This window comes from Oncorhynchus keta, chromosome 34, assembly GCF_023373465.1.
Source record: "Oncorhynchus keta strain PuntledgeMale-10-30-2019 chromosome 34, Oket_V2, whole genome shotgun sequence".
Lineage (NCBI taxonomy): Eukaryota > Metazoa > Chordata > Actinopteri > Salmoniformes > Salmonidae > Oncorhynchus > Oncorhynchus keta.
This window is the reverse complement of record NC_068454.1, coordinates 81,095,255-81,108,879: the sequence shown is the minus strand read 5'-3', so window position 1 is coordinate 81,108,879 and position 13,625 is coordinate 81,095,255.

The following is a 13,625-nucleotide window of genomic DNA, read 5'->3' as shown; positions in this document are numbered from 1 at the left end:
TCCCCTCAGTGTTGATGAAATCAGGCTACTGAAAGTGCATACAGTGGGGGACTTCAGCACTCAGCATTCCTCCCACAAGTCTCCAGAAAACTTGTGTTTTGGGACAGAGGCACCTTTTCATTATAACGTTGGAGGAAATACATTCCTAGTGTACGGGGAACGTGTTTGCTGGCCTCAAATGCTAGCCAGCTAGTTAATATTAAGAAAATACATTTTTGGGGGGCTAGAGTTATGCTAACTCATTTGCAATCCCCTTAGCGTTGCTTGCTATCGTGATTGCTAGCTACAAAGGTTAGCTGGCTACTTAGCTATAATAGTTAGCTACTGCCATCAGTTGTTGTTGTGTTAGGATGCGTTCGTAAATTCACTCTGGCTATCTACTCCGATTTCAGTTCCCTCTCATCTGAGTGTGTCAGAGCACAGAATAATTGATGAATTTACCAATCCGCAACACCTGTTGAATATGACCGGTGTCAGTAAAGGTAGGCAATTTTTTTAAACTCAATTTTTGCCAGCAACACAGTTAGTCACCAACGCTCTAGACATCATGAAAACAGCCTAACCACTTCTACTAGGGCGAGTAAAATGGTCAGAGTGAGGTGTCTATCATTTGTGTGTGGAAGTGGCTAGCCAACTTTAGCCCGTTAGCTTGGGTGCTTGACTGCTGTTGTGAGGTCAGAATGCTCAGATCAACCCTACTCCTCAACCAAAGTGTCCAGTGTGTGCTCTGAATGCTCACGCTCTGAAATTATAAATGGCTCATTTGACAAATTCCAATACTTTGAATTTATGAAGCACAGAATTGCATGATCAGAACTCCATTATCAGAATACAAAAGCTGCATGAACTGTCAAGTGTAGACACGGCTATTGACAGAAACAACTTGAATTGTTGCATCTCATTGTGTTGTTGTCCTCCGGTGGCTATCTAGCTAAAATTGTCCCTTTTCTAAATTCGCCATGGATGGAGATAGGGATTTGGACCTGTGATTTTCCTTAATTCTCCGTACTGGCCAATGATTACGAAGGTGATTCTGATCCAGACATAAATTCATACATTGTGCCCTTGGCCTGAAAGCAAGGAAGTTCGATATGTAGCTAGCTAGAAGTAGAAGGCTAATGTTAACTAGCTAACATTGCGCATGAAAGGAAGTTAGGCTAGCGAGCATGCATTTTAGCCAGGTAGCCTAGAACAACAAAAAATAAAGGCGTGTACTGTATGACAGAGTCATAGACCGTTTCATCAACATGAAGAGAGGATTGCTGCATTATGTTTCTTCTACTTGCATGAATACACACACACACACACACACACACACACACACACACACACACACACACACACACACACACACACACACACACACACACACACACACACACACACACACACACACACGCACACGCACACGCACACACGCACACACACACACTGTTATGACTTGTCTTCGTCATCTTCTCTTGTTTCCCTGCAGTGATTGTCCCTGTGCAAACAGTGTGGATTCACTCAGATAACAGTTGCCCCAGGAAGCAGTTATGAGACCATTTTTATGGATTTTATGGAGAGTTAAACCACTGGGGATCATGTGGTTTCAGAGAGTTAAACCACTGGTGATCATGTGGCTTCAGAGAGTTAAACCCCTGGTGATCATGTGGCTTCAGATAGTTAAACCACTGTTGATCATGTGGCCTCAGAGAGTTAAACTACTGGTGATCATGTGGCTTCAGAGAGTTAAACCACTGGTGATCATGTGGCCTCAGAGAGTTAAACTACTGGTGATCATGTGGCTTCAGAGAGTTAAACCACTGGTGATCATGTGGCTTCAGAGAGTTAAACTACTGGTGATCATGTGGCTTCAGAGAGTTAAACTACTGGTGATCATGTGGCTTCAGAGAGTTAAACTACTGGTGATCATGTGGCTTCAGAGAGTTAAACCACTGGTGATCTCTATCAATGTAGCTGTATAGTAACCATTAACCTATGCCATCACGGACAGCAGATGAGTGTTTGGTTTCTGTGCATGTGTGTGTGTTTGGTTTGCGTTTGTATATGTGTGTGTGCACCCTTGTGTGTTTATGAGGGAGGGAAAGTCATTGAGAGAAGGTGTCTGCAATATTTGAGGGACCATGTTGTAAGACCACATAATATGACCACTCAGTATACCAGACGTACTCCTATAGCTCCTTCCACCAGCCTCCTCTGCTATATAGAGTTGAAGTCGGAAGTTTACATACACTTAGGTTGGAGATATTAAAACTAGTTTTTCAACCACTCCACACATTTCTTGTTAACACATATTTCTTTAGCAGATGCACTTTAATTTAGATTACGAGAAAGTCTTTTAATGTCTGCATTGTCCAACAATTGCTTTATGATGCAATTACATTAATACATTCATGCATATCAGTCATTATTATGTATAACAAGAGGTTATATCACTTATGATGAGTCATTAAAGCTGGGATCCTTAATTGAAACAATAACAAAGCGGCTAAGCCCGCCTGTGTTTTGGTAAAAAGCTGAGCGATGGGCCTGGAGAAATGAAACCACTTTCAAATTTAAAGTACTGGTCCTTCTGTAGCTCAGTTGGTAGAGCATGGCGCTTGTAACGCCAGGGTAGTGGGTTCGATTCCCGGGACCACCCATACCACCCATACGTAGAATGTATGCACACATGACTGTAAGTCGCTTTGGATAAAAGCGTCTGCTAAATGGCATATATTATTATTATATTAAAGCAAGAGCTCTGTATGCAAGGACTGGCCATCCATGATATCAATATCATTGTTTTAACCATGTTTTGAGGCTGTACAGTGTTTGTTTACATTGACTTTGTTTACAAACATTGGAGTATAACAAGCCTATATTTTGGGTTAAGATGCTGTATGACAGTTGAACTAAGCCCTTGAGGTATTTAGAAGTTATATTCTTCAAGAACCAATGGCTAGAATGTATATCATTAAGTCCTAAAATGGATGTAGTAACTAAGAATTGTAGCTTTAAAATGTGTTTGTGAGTATGGCATCACTGTGTTTCACTGACCTTTATAATGAATGTCATTAAATACCTTAGAAACATGCAGCCGTCTAATTATGTAGATATAGGCAATGTTATCCACACTATTTCAAAGTTTTGTTTTGTGCGTGTGTGAGTCAGAGTTTATCTTGTAATCTGTTGTTTATACACATTAATGCTCTTTCTTCTTGAAATTGTCTGCACTTACCACCTTGGGTGTCCTGATAACACTCACAAAACAACACACACACACACACACACACACACACACACACACACACACACACACACACACACACACACACACACACACACACACACACACACACACAGGAGATATAGAGATCTATGGTGCTGAAACCATATTGATATATTCTGTCCTATCCTGGGTAAGCAGCATCTGATAGATATTCATATCGTCTGACATCAGAAAACCCACCCACCCAGTATACACTACTACCCACATCAGTTAAATTGACATCATTGTGATGTGCAATACATGTTTCCTAATGCTCTCAGAAGCATGTACAGAGTGGTGCAAAGCATTTAAGTACAAATTCTTTAAAGTACTACTTAAGTAGTTTTGGGGGGTAAGCCAGACAAAATTAAACGGGCCTATTTATATAATGAATATGAATTCAGAAGACAGAAATTATTAGATATTAAAGTATTAGACCTCTCACTAAAGGCTTCAGTCATACAAAAGTTACAATTATATCAGAACTGGTTCACTAGGAAATTAATACGATTTTTTTTATACCTTTATTTACCTAGGCAAGTCAGTTAAGAACAAATTCTTATTTTCAGTGACGGCCTAGGAACAGTGGGTTAACTGCCTATTCAGGGGCAGAACGACAGATTTGTACCTTGTCAGCTCAGAGGATATGACCTTGCAACCTTTCAGTTACTAGTCCAACCCTTTAACCACTAGGCTACCCTGCTATCCTGTCTAACCCTATGTTAAAAAATGGCCTTTTCCCTTTATTCAGATTACAACCTTGCACTTTCAGTTATTTGAAAAGGAAATGATCTCCAAATATTGTTATTTTTAAAACAAGCCATAGAAAATCCGTTTCAATTTCAATTTAATCCACCAGAAAAATCAGAACAATAAATATTGTGGTTAAACTTAAATATACTAATAGATTTTCTTTTGTGGTTTTTTTTTGAAAACGTGTTTAAAAAAAGTTTAATCCTTGCAAATTATATCATAAATAGGACTGGTGGAGTTATGTCACACATGCAGCTAACAGAAATATATAGAAATGTCTGCTCTACCCAAAATTACAAACAACTAATTGCACAATTACTGCAAAAATGGAAGAAGAAAGAGGCCCTGAATTAAATGGCATAATTGGTTAAAGAAAATTGTCATAAATAAAAAGGTATACCAGTTTCATTTAAGGACCCAAAAATTGACAGCTGTGCCATATAGTTGCAAAATAGTCGGGAAGAGATTTTCGACGTACCGATTCCATGGCACATGGTTTATGAACTGATACGCAAAACGACGCCGGATTCAAAACTTTGAATTTTTCATACAAAATTATTATACAAAATTCTTGCAACCAATATATGGGGGATACAACCTTCCCAGCTCTGCAGATTAGCTGCGAAGAGACAGAATCATTAGATCATTTTGTTTTGGTACTGTCCATATGTAGCTTGTTTTTGGTCACATGTCCAGGAATGGCTGAAGAATTGCAACATTTACTTCCAGCTAACTCTGCAGATAGCACTACTGGGTGATCTGAAAAGTCATCGTCAATCAATCCATAATATAATAATACTTTTAGCAAAAACTTTCATTTACAATCTGTGGAAATGATGAGAATAGAAAGGTTCAGAAACATCACAGCACACAGCACAAATATATGGCAAATAGAAATCCAATATGGAGGGTGTTAAGAGATAGATGGGAGGGATTGAATGGAGCTGAAGGTTGGGAATAATAGCAACTAATAACAAGAAGATAACTAATGTAAAACATACTGTGTCCGTAAAACATATATTGGTTCAGAAATGTTGTGAAAGAAACAGATGGAGAGGTTGAGGTTAGCGGAAAGACAGGAGTGAAAACAAACAGAATATAACTATTGTAAAATAGACTGGGCCATAAAATGTATATAGTATGTATAAACTGGAAGTAGAAGCCTAAGTGTTGTTGTTCACTAGTTTACTCCAATTAGGGGAGGGTGGTAGGGTTAGAAAGTAATAAAGGAAAAAAATATATATAAAGATGTGTATGTATGTATATGTATCTATGTATGTATATATTTATGTATGTACAGTGTGTATGTGTATGTATGTAAACTCAGCAACAACAAAAAAATGTCCTCGCACTGTCAACTGCGTTTATTTTCAGCTAATTTAATATGTGTAAATATTTGTATGAACATAACAAGATTCAACAACTAAAATATAACCTGAACAAGTTCCACAGACGTGACTAACATAAATTGAATGTGTCCCTGAGAAAAGAGTGGGTCAAAATCAAAAGTAACAGTCAGTATCTGGTGTGGCCATCAGCTGCATTAAGTACTGCAGTGCATCTCCTCCTCATGGACTGCACCAGGTTTGCCAGTTATTGCTGTGAGATGTTACCCCACTCTTCCACCAAGGCACCTGCAAGTTCCCAAACCTTTCTGGGGGGAATGGCCCTAGCCTGCACCCTCAGATCCAACAGGTCCCAGACGTGCTCAATGGGATTGAGTTATGGGCTCTTTGCTGGCCATGGCAGAACACTAACATTCCTGTCTTGCAGAAAATCATGCACAGAACGAGCAGTATGGCTGGTGGCATTGTCATGCTGGAAGGTCAAGTCAGGATGAACATTGAGATTGCCTGCAATGACAACAAGGTCAGTCCGATGATGCTGTGACACACCGCCCCAGACCATGACGGACCCTTTACATCCAAATCAATCCCGCTCCAGAGTACAGGCCTCGTAACGTTCATTCCTTCGACGATAAATGCGAATCCGACCATCACCCCTGGTGAGACAAAACCGCGACTCGTCAATGAAGAGCATTTTTTGCCAGTCCTGTCTGGTCCAGCGACGGTGGGTTTGTACCCATAGGCGACGTTGTTGCCGGTGATGTCTGGTGAGGACCTGCCTTTACAACAGGCCTCAGTCCAGCCTCTCTCAGCCTATTGCGGACAGTCTGAGCACTGATGGAGGGATTGTGCGTTCCTGGTGTAACTCTGGCAGTTGTTGTTGCCATCCTGTACCTGTCCCATAGGTGTGATGTTCGGATGTACCGATCCTGTGCAGGTGTTGTTACACGTGGTCTGCCACTGCGAGGACGATGAGCTGTCCGTCCTGTCTCCCTGTAGCGCTGTCTTAGGCATCTCACAGTACGGACATCTGCAGTCCTCATGCCTCCTTACAGCATGCCTTAGGCATGTTCACGCAGAAGAGCAGGGACCCTGGGCCTCTTTCTTTTGGTGTTTTTCAGAGTCAGTAGAAAGGCCTCTTTAGTGTCCTAAGTTTTCATAACTGTGACCTTAATTGCCTACCGTCTGTAAACTGCTAGTGTCTTAACGACCGTTCCACAGGTGCATGTTCATTAATTGTTTATGGTTCACTGAACAAGCATGGGAAACAGTGTTTAAACCATTTACAATGAAGATCTGTGAAGTTATTTGGATTTTTACGAATTATCTTTGAATGACAGGGTCCTAAAAAAGGGACGTTTCTTTTTTTGCTGAGTTTATATGTGCATATATATTTGCAAAAAAATATATGGGGGATTGGAAGTGATGCAGACAATTACATTGATGGAAGCTACATTCTATCTGCAATATTAAAGCTGATCTACCCCCTTATAATTTATAGTTTTGACAACTTTTACTTATCTACATTTCTTTCAAAAAATTATATCTCGAGTGTTGGAGTGTGCCCCTGGCTCTCCGTAAATTTAAAAAACTTTATTGTGCTGTTTGCTTAATATAAGCAATTTGAAATTATTCATGCTTTTTTTGATAGTTAAGTATATTTTTGCAATTCAATTTACTTTCGATACTTAATTAAGTATATTTGAAAATAAAAAATGGTTTACTTTTACTCAAGTAGTATTTTACCAGGTAACTTTTACTTGTCATTTTCTATTAAGGTATCTTTACTTTACTTTACTCAAGTATGACAATTGGGTATTTTTTCCACCACTGCATGTATGCATCACACACATGATGATATTACTCACTATCCTTAATCACATTAGCTGTTGCTTAGCGACTAGCACAAACTCTTAGTGTCTGGAAGTAATGTGGAAAGTCTTTAATTCCCAAACTAAGTCAAAGATATGATTATTAAAAGATAAAAATAGCCTGCCGAAGACTTCTCGCAATATCTCTGCATTCAGAGAGGGGTGAGTAAGGGAGAGAAGAGGGAGAGAGGGTGAGGGAGAAAAAGAGAACAACAGAGAGAGCAAGGGGGAAGAGAGGAAAAAAGAGTGAGGGGGGAGGAAGACAGCTAGGGAGGGAGGGGAAATGAGACAACGAGAGAGGAAAATATCTCAGTTTTACTGTCTCTGTGAGGTTTGATAATTACTGTCTCCGTGAGGTTTGATAATTACTGTCTCCGTGAGGTTTGATAATTACTGTCTCCGTGAGGTTTGATAATTACTGTCTCCGTGAGGTTTGATAATTACTGTCTCCGTGAGGTTTGATAATTACTGTCTCCGTGAGGTTTGATGATTACTGTCTCTGTGAGGTTTGATAATTTGATGTGGAGTTTTTGGAAGGCCAATCCACGTGCATCCTCTTAAATGTAGAGGCAACATCAGCAGCCTTCACAGTTTGGACCACTTCCTATCTGTGGGACTGGGATGGACTGCTCTGACCATGGACCACTTCCTATCTGTGGGACTGGGATGGGCTGCTATGACCATGGACCACTTCCTATCTGTGGGACTGGGATGGGCTGCTATGACCATGGACCACTTCCTATCTGTGGGACTGGGATGGACTGCTGTGACCATGGACCACTTCCTATCTGTGGGACTGGGATGGGCTGCTATGACCATGGACCACTTCCTATCTGTGGGACTGGGATGGGCTGCTATGGCCATGGACCACTTCTTATCTGTGGGACTGGGATGGACTGCTATGACCATGTCTCACTTCCTATCTGTGGGACTGGGATGGGCTGCTATGACCATGTCTCACTTCCTATCTGTGGGACTGGGATGGGCTGCTATGACCATGGACCACTTCCTATCTGTGGGACTGGGATGGGCTGCTATGACCATGGACCACTTCCTATCTGTGGGACTGGGATGGGCTGCTATGGTCATGGACCACTTCCTATCTGTGGGACTGGGATGGGCTGCTATGACCATGGACCACTTCCTATCTGTGGGACTGGGATGGGCTGCTATGACCATGGACCACTTCCTATCTGTGGGACTGGGATGGGCTGCTATGACCATGGACCACTTCCTATCTGTGGGACTGGGATGGACTGCCATGGACCATGTCTGGGATGGGCACCATGGACCACTTCCTATCTGTGGGACTGGGATGGGCTGCTATGGCCATGGACTCACTTCTTCTGATCTGTGGGACTGGGATGGGCTGCTATGACCATGTCTCACTTCCTATCTGTGGGACTGGGATGGGCTGCTATGACCATGGACCACTTCCTATCTGTGGGACTGGGATGGGCTGCTATGACCATGGACCACTTCCTATCTGTGGGACTGGGATGGGCTGCTATGACCATGGACCACTTCCTATCTGTGGGACTGGGATGGGCTGCTATGGTCATGGACCACTTCCTATCTGTGGGACTGGGATGGGCTGCTATGGCCATGGACCACTTCCTATCTGTGGGACTGGGATGGACTGCTATGACCATGTCTCACTTCCTATCTGTGGGACTGGGATGGGCTGCTATGACCATGGACCACTTCCTATCTGTGGGACTGGGATGGGCTGCTATGGTCATGGACCACTTCCTATCTGTGGGACTGGGATGGGCTGCTATGACCATGGACCACTTCCTATTTGTGGGACTGGGATGGGCTGCTATGACCATGGGCCACTTCCTATCTGTGGGACTGGGATGGACTGCTATGGTCATGGACCACTTCCTATCTGTGGGACTGGGATGGGCTGCTATGACCATGGACCACTTCCTATCTGTGGGACTGGGATGGACTGCTATGGCCATAACTGTACTAAGGTGCCATTATAATTAGCCTACTGTTCACTCCTGATTAGTGCACATGGGATAACACAATCTTTGTGCAAGTGCATCAGTCCCAATTTAGATATCAACAGCGGATTTGGTATATCTGTGCCTGATATCTATATAATAGTTATAAACTATTGCGGATAGTAAAAGTCAACTGTACCCTCAGTTACCTGACAACCAGATACAATTCGCTGTACTGCCCAAAAAAAGGCACATTTGCATTTGTTGATGGACAAACTGTAGTGAACTGTAAATGGTTGTTTGTTTTGTGGGAAGAGTCTGTTGGCAGCCGCCAAACTGGAGGTGCACACCAATACTCTGACATCAAACGACATTAACCCTCACACCTCCGCAGTTCTCATTTGTTCAATGTTTTCTGTATACACAGTATACAGTATACACACTGTGGCAACATGTTCCAATCAGTCAGGTTTAACCTTCTTTATTCAAAGTAGATGCAATAGCAAATATAATATAGATATATTTTTTTAACGAAATCTAAGCAGCCTAATACTACATTACATTGCCTGAATGTTGTCAATTGGTTATTTTAATCATGTTAATTAAGAGATATAAACTAGAAATGTTTGTTTCATATTAACTTACAATATGTCCATGCTCGTCTATTCAAAACCTGGATCACTCTTTAGAATAAAGTCAAATCAAAGCTCATGAATAAAGCATTTTAAAAATCATTTACAAACAATACAAACCCTGATTATCTGACTCGACTGGCCTGTTAGAAACCCAGGGTCTGTAGATGTGTGCCAGGCTCTGTAGGAATATGTCTGATATTTAGTTGACTTGATTACGCAGGAGAACAACCGAATATCAAACATATCACACAGCCCCTGGCCAAACAGGACCCCATGCAGCCATCCTGTCTTCTGCCTGAAAGGAGACAGATATGGGTGGGTTTTTAGGACAGATCTTTGTGTGCTGGTGTTAAGAGTTAGAGAGATGATGAAAAAAGAAACATCAGGAAAAGGTGAATTTGGACATCAACATGAACAATTTATTTAAAAAAATAAAAACAGTAGTTTAAACTAGTTTAAGACATTTGATGTAAGTGCACATTCAACATGTTATTTAGTTTCATAGGGAGAGGACCAGACATGAATGGTATCCAGAGTTCCACCTACAGCAAAGTGACAGCAGAGGGAAGAGCCCTTTGTGGGGAGGGAGTGAAGGTGGGGTTGGTAGGGACAGACGAAACAGATGAAAGACAGGAAACCAACTGATCCAACAGTCCTACAGAGCAAGAGAGAGAGAGAATCTTATACTTACAATGTTTTCTATGTCCTAATCGCGTAGTCCTCTTTATCTTGGTCCAGTGTATGTGTGTGTCATATCCATTGCCCATGTTCTGGGTTGTTGACATGAAGAGTAACAGCCGCTCAATGCGTGTCCCATTCACACATCTACTCTGGTCACAAAGGTGATAGGTCTCAGCATGTGGGTGCGTAGGTTTGTGAAGTTTCTGTAAAGTATGTACGGTAAGTACAAGGCTATGTCATTTTTAAAGTGCTGGGGAATTTGAGAACATATGTGTGTGTGTAGCTGTGTGTCAGTGTGTGGTGTGGTTGTGGTCTGTGTGTAAGAGTTTGTGTGAGTTCCCTGTGGGACGGGGTATATATACACCCCTGTAGATTTGGGGGGCTCCACACACACCCATACATCATTAGGAGTGTATTGATTGCTGTGGCCTCGGGCCCTTCCTCCCTGCATTAGCTGGATCAATACATCAGACTTTCATCCAGCTGTGAGTTCACACACTCACACACCCACATGGTCATAGACTAAAGTCAAATAACTCCATGTTTGAATGTGTTCTTAGCTGTAACTATGGCTATAACGTCACTGTAACTATGGCTAGAATGTCACATACAGCCTTATAAGTGGACTATCTTTGTGAGTTTAGTAGATAGGAAAGTTGTTTGGATTGATTGTTGCTCCCTCCAGCAGTGGCCTTGTGGTGGGCCTACTGTGGATGGATGTACTGTAGACCAGATAGAAATAACCTGTGTGTTCTCCTTACAGCCTTTTTCTTTATTTTCAACCACCCCCTGTCGTCAAGGAGCTCTGGTTGTCAAGGTGAACCTAGTCCTCATGTTGACCTTAGTCATCAAGGTGACCTCTGGTTGTCAATGGAACCCCATGGTGGCTTGTGATGTCATCTGGTGAGATTCTGCAAGTGTGTCTGTGTATCTCACTCTGAATGCAGGTCAAGGGTCATCACTCTTGATGTGTGAAGGGCTCAATGAGAGCAGAGCAACACTTCTCTGGGTGGTATGAACCCACACCTTTAGTGGTAGACTGAGGGAGGAATCTGAAAAGGTCAAATCAACCAGTTCAACAAGGAGTTTGGTGTTGTGTCGTGTGAAGGGATTCACAGTCTTATTTCACAATCATCCAAATTTTCTGTTTACTTCCCTTCTTTCAATCATGAGCCTGCCTCAGATGTGCCATCTACTGGGTTCCTGTAGGACAAAAAGGGTACAAAAGATATTATAAAGTAAATATGAACAACAAAAAATCTGACTGTTTTCCAGCAAAACAGACCAACAGAGGGTTATTAAAAAAATGTATATGAGGCTCCAACTACATATACTTAAAATTATACAACATTATAAAAAAGGTTATCATACATTTACAATACAATTTAAAGTCTAAATGAAGTCTAGTTCAGCTTTGCAGCATGATTAAGTCTAATAGCAATGATTATATTTATCTGTTGAGGATTTATCATCTGTTAATTTCTAATACTATTTATCCTGTACTGTTAGAACATGTAGTACTTTCATATTAAACTGAAAGACTAAGAATCATTTAACGTCATGACGACCACCTTACATAATTTGAATTGTCCACTTCCTCATTGCTTGGATTAAGGACAGATATTAGGCATATCAGGACATACTATATGTATTAGTGATGTTAGTGGGATGTTGGTCAGAGGTCCACTCCCCCATCCTATCCCTCCCTCCTCCCCCTTTCCCACTCTCTCTGCTCTCCCTGTCCTACAGTTGCTGGGCGGTAACAGTGACCTTGTGAGTTTGCTGGAGCGGAATGATAGCTCCCTAATTGGCTAGGCCTAATTTAAGCCTGAAGGGAGCATTGTCATCTGTGGAGGGAGGTAGGGGGGAATAGAAAGAGAGAAGGGGGAGGCAGAGGGGAAGAGATAGGAGGGAGAAAGGTGGAGAGGGGTACATTAAATGGATAGGAGAGGGAGAGCAAGCGAAAGGTAAAGACAAAAGGACAGAGTGAACAGGATGGAGTGACAGAAAGACAGAGGTCTCTACAGTATATTGTATGGAAGAAAATAAGGACAATTATTTCATTTTATACCAATACATTTCACAGAGAAAAACATTTCATTCTCAAAAAGACACGTGTCTAAATTATTGGCACTATTAAATGTTGTTATATTTTATCAGAATTAACATTTTTCTTTTTTAAGTTGATCTCAGTTTAAGGAACTGAATTGTGGATTTCCTTGGCTTCCTGTTTCACTGGGGCATTAAAAATGAGGTAACACGCATGTAAAATCCCTCTGTCATTCATCACCATGGGGAAAGGCAAAGCACTCACAAATAAGAAGAGACATGGTTGTTGACCTTCATAAAATCAGGCAGTGTGTACAATTTTTTTTCTGATAAACAAATATACCACTTAACATTATTAAGGCAACAATTTAGACATTTAAAACCACTGGAACAGTGGTAAACTTGCCTGGTATCAGATGCAAGTATATCTTGTCCCCAGTGGTATAGTGGTAAAATTGCAAAACTTGGTGGCATCTTCGGGTCACCAAATCTCCAATGAGACGCCACCTCCATGCCAGTTGGCTATTTGGAAAGGCTTCAGTCAAAAGCCTTTACTGAGAGAAACCTCCATGCCAGTTGGCTATTTGGAAAGGCTTCAGTCAAAAGCCTTTACTGAGAGAAACCTCCATGCCAGTTGGCTATTTGGAAAGGCTTCAGTCAAAAGCCTTTACTGAGAGAAACCTCCATGCCAGTTGGCTATTTGGAAGGGCTTCAGTCAAAAGCCTTTACTGAGAGAAACCTCCATGCCAGTTGGCTATTTGGAAGGGCTTCAGTCAAAAGCCTTTACTGAGAGAAACCTCCATGCCAGTTGGCTATTTGGAAGGGCTTCAGTCAAAAGCCTTTACTGAGAGAAACCTCCATGCCAGTTGGCTATTTGGAAGGGCTTCAGTCAAAAGCCTTTACTGAGAGAAACCTCCATGCCAGTTGGCTATTTGGAAGGGCTTCAGTCAAAAGCCTTTACTGAGAGAAACCTCCATGCCAGTTGGCTATTTGGAAAGGCTTCAGTCAAAAGCCTTTACTGAGAGAAACCTCCATGCCAGTTGGCTATTTGGAAGGGCTTCAGTCAAAAGCCTTTACTGAGAGAA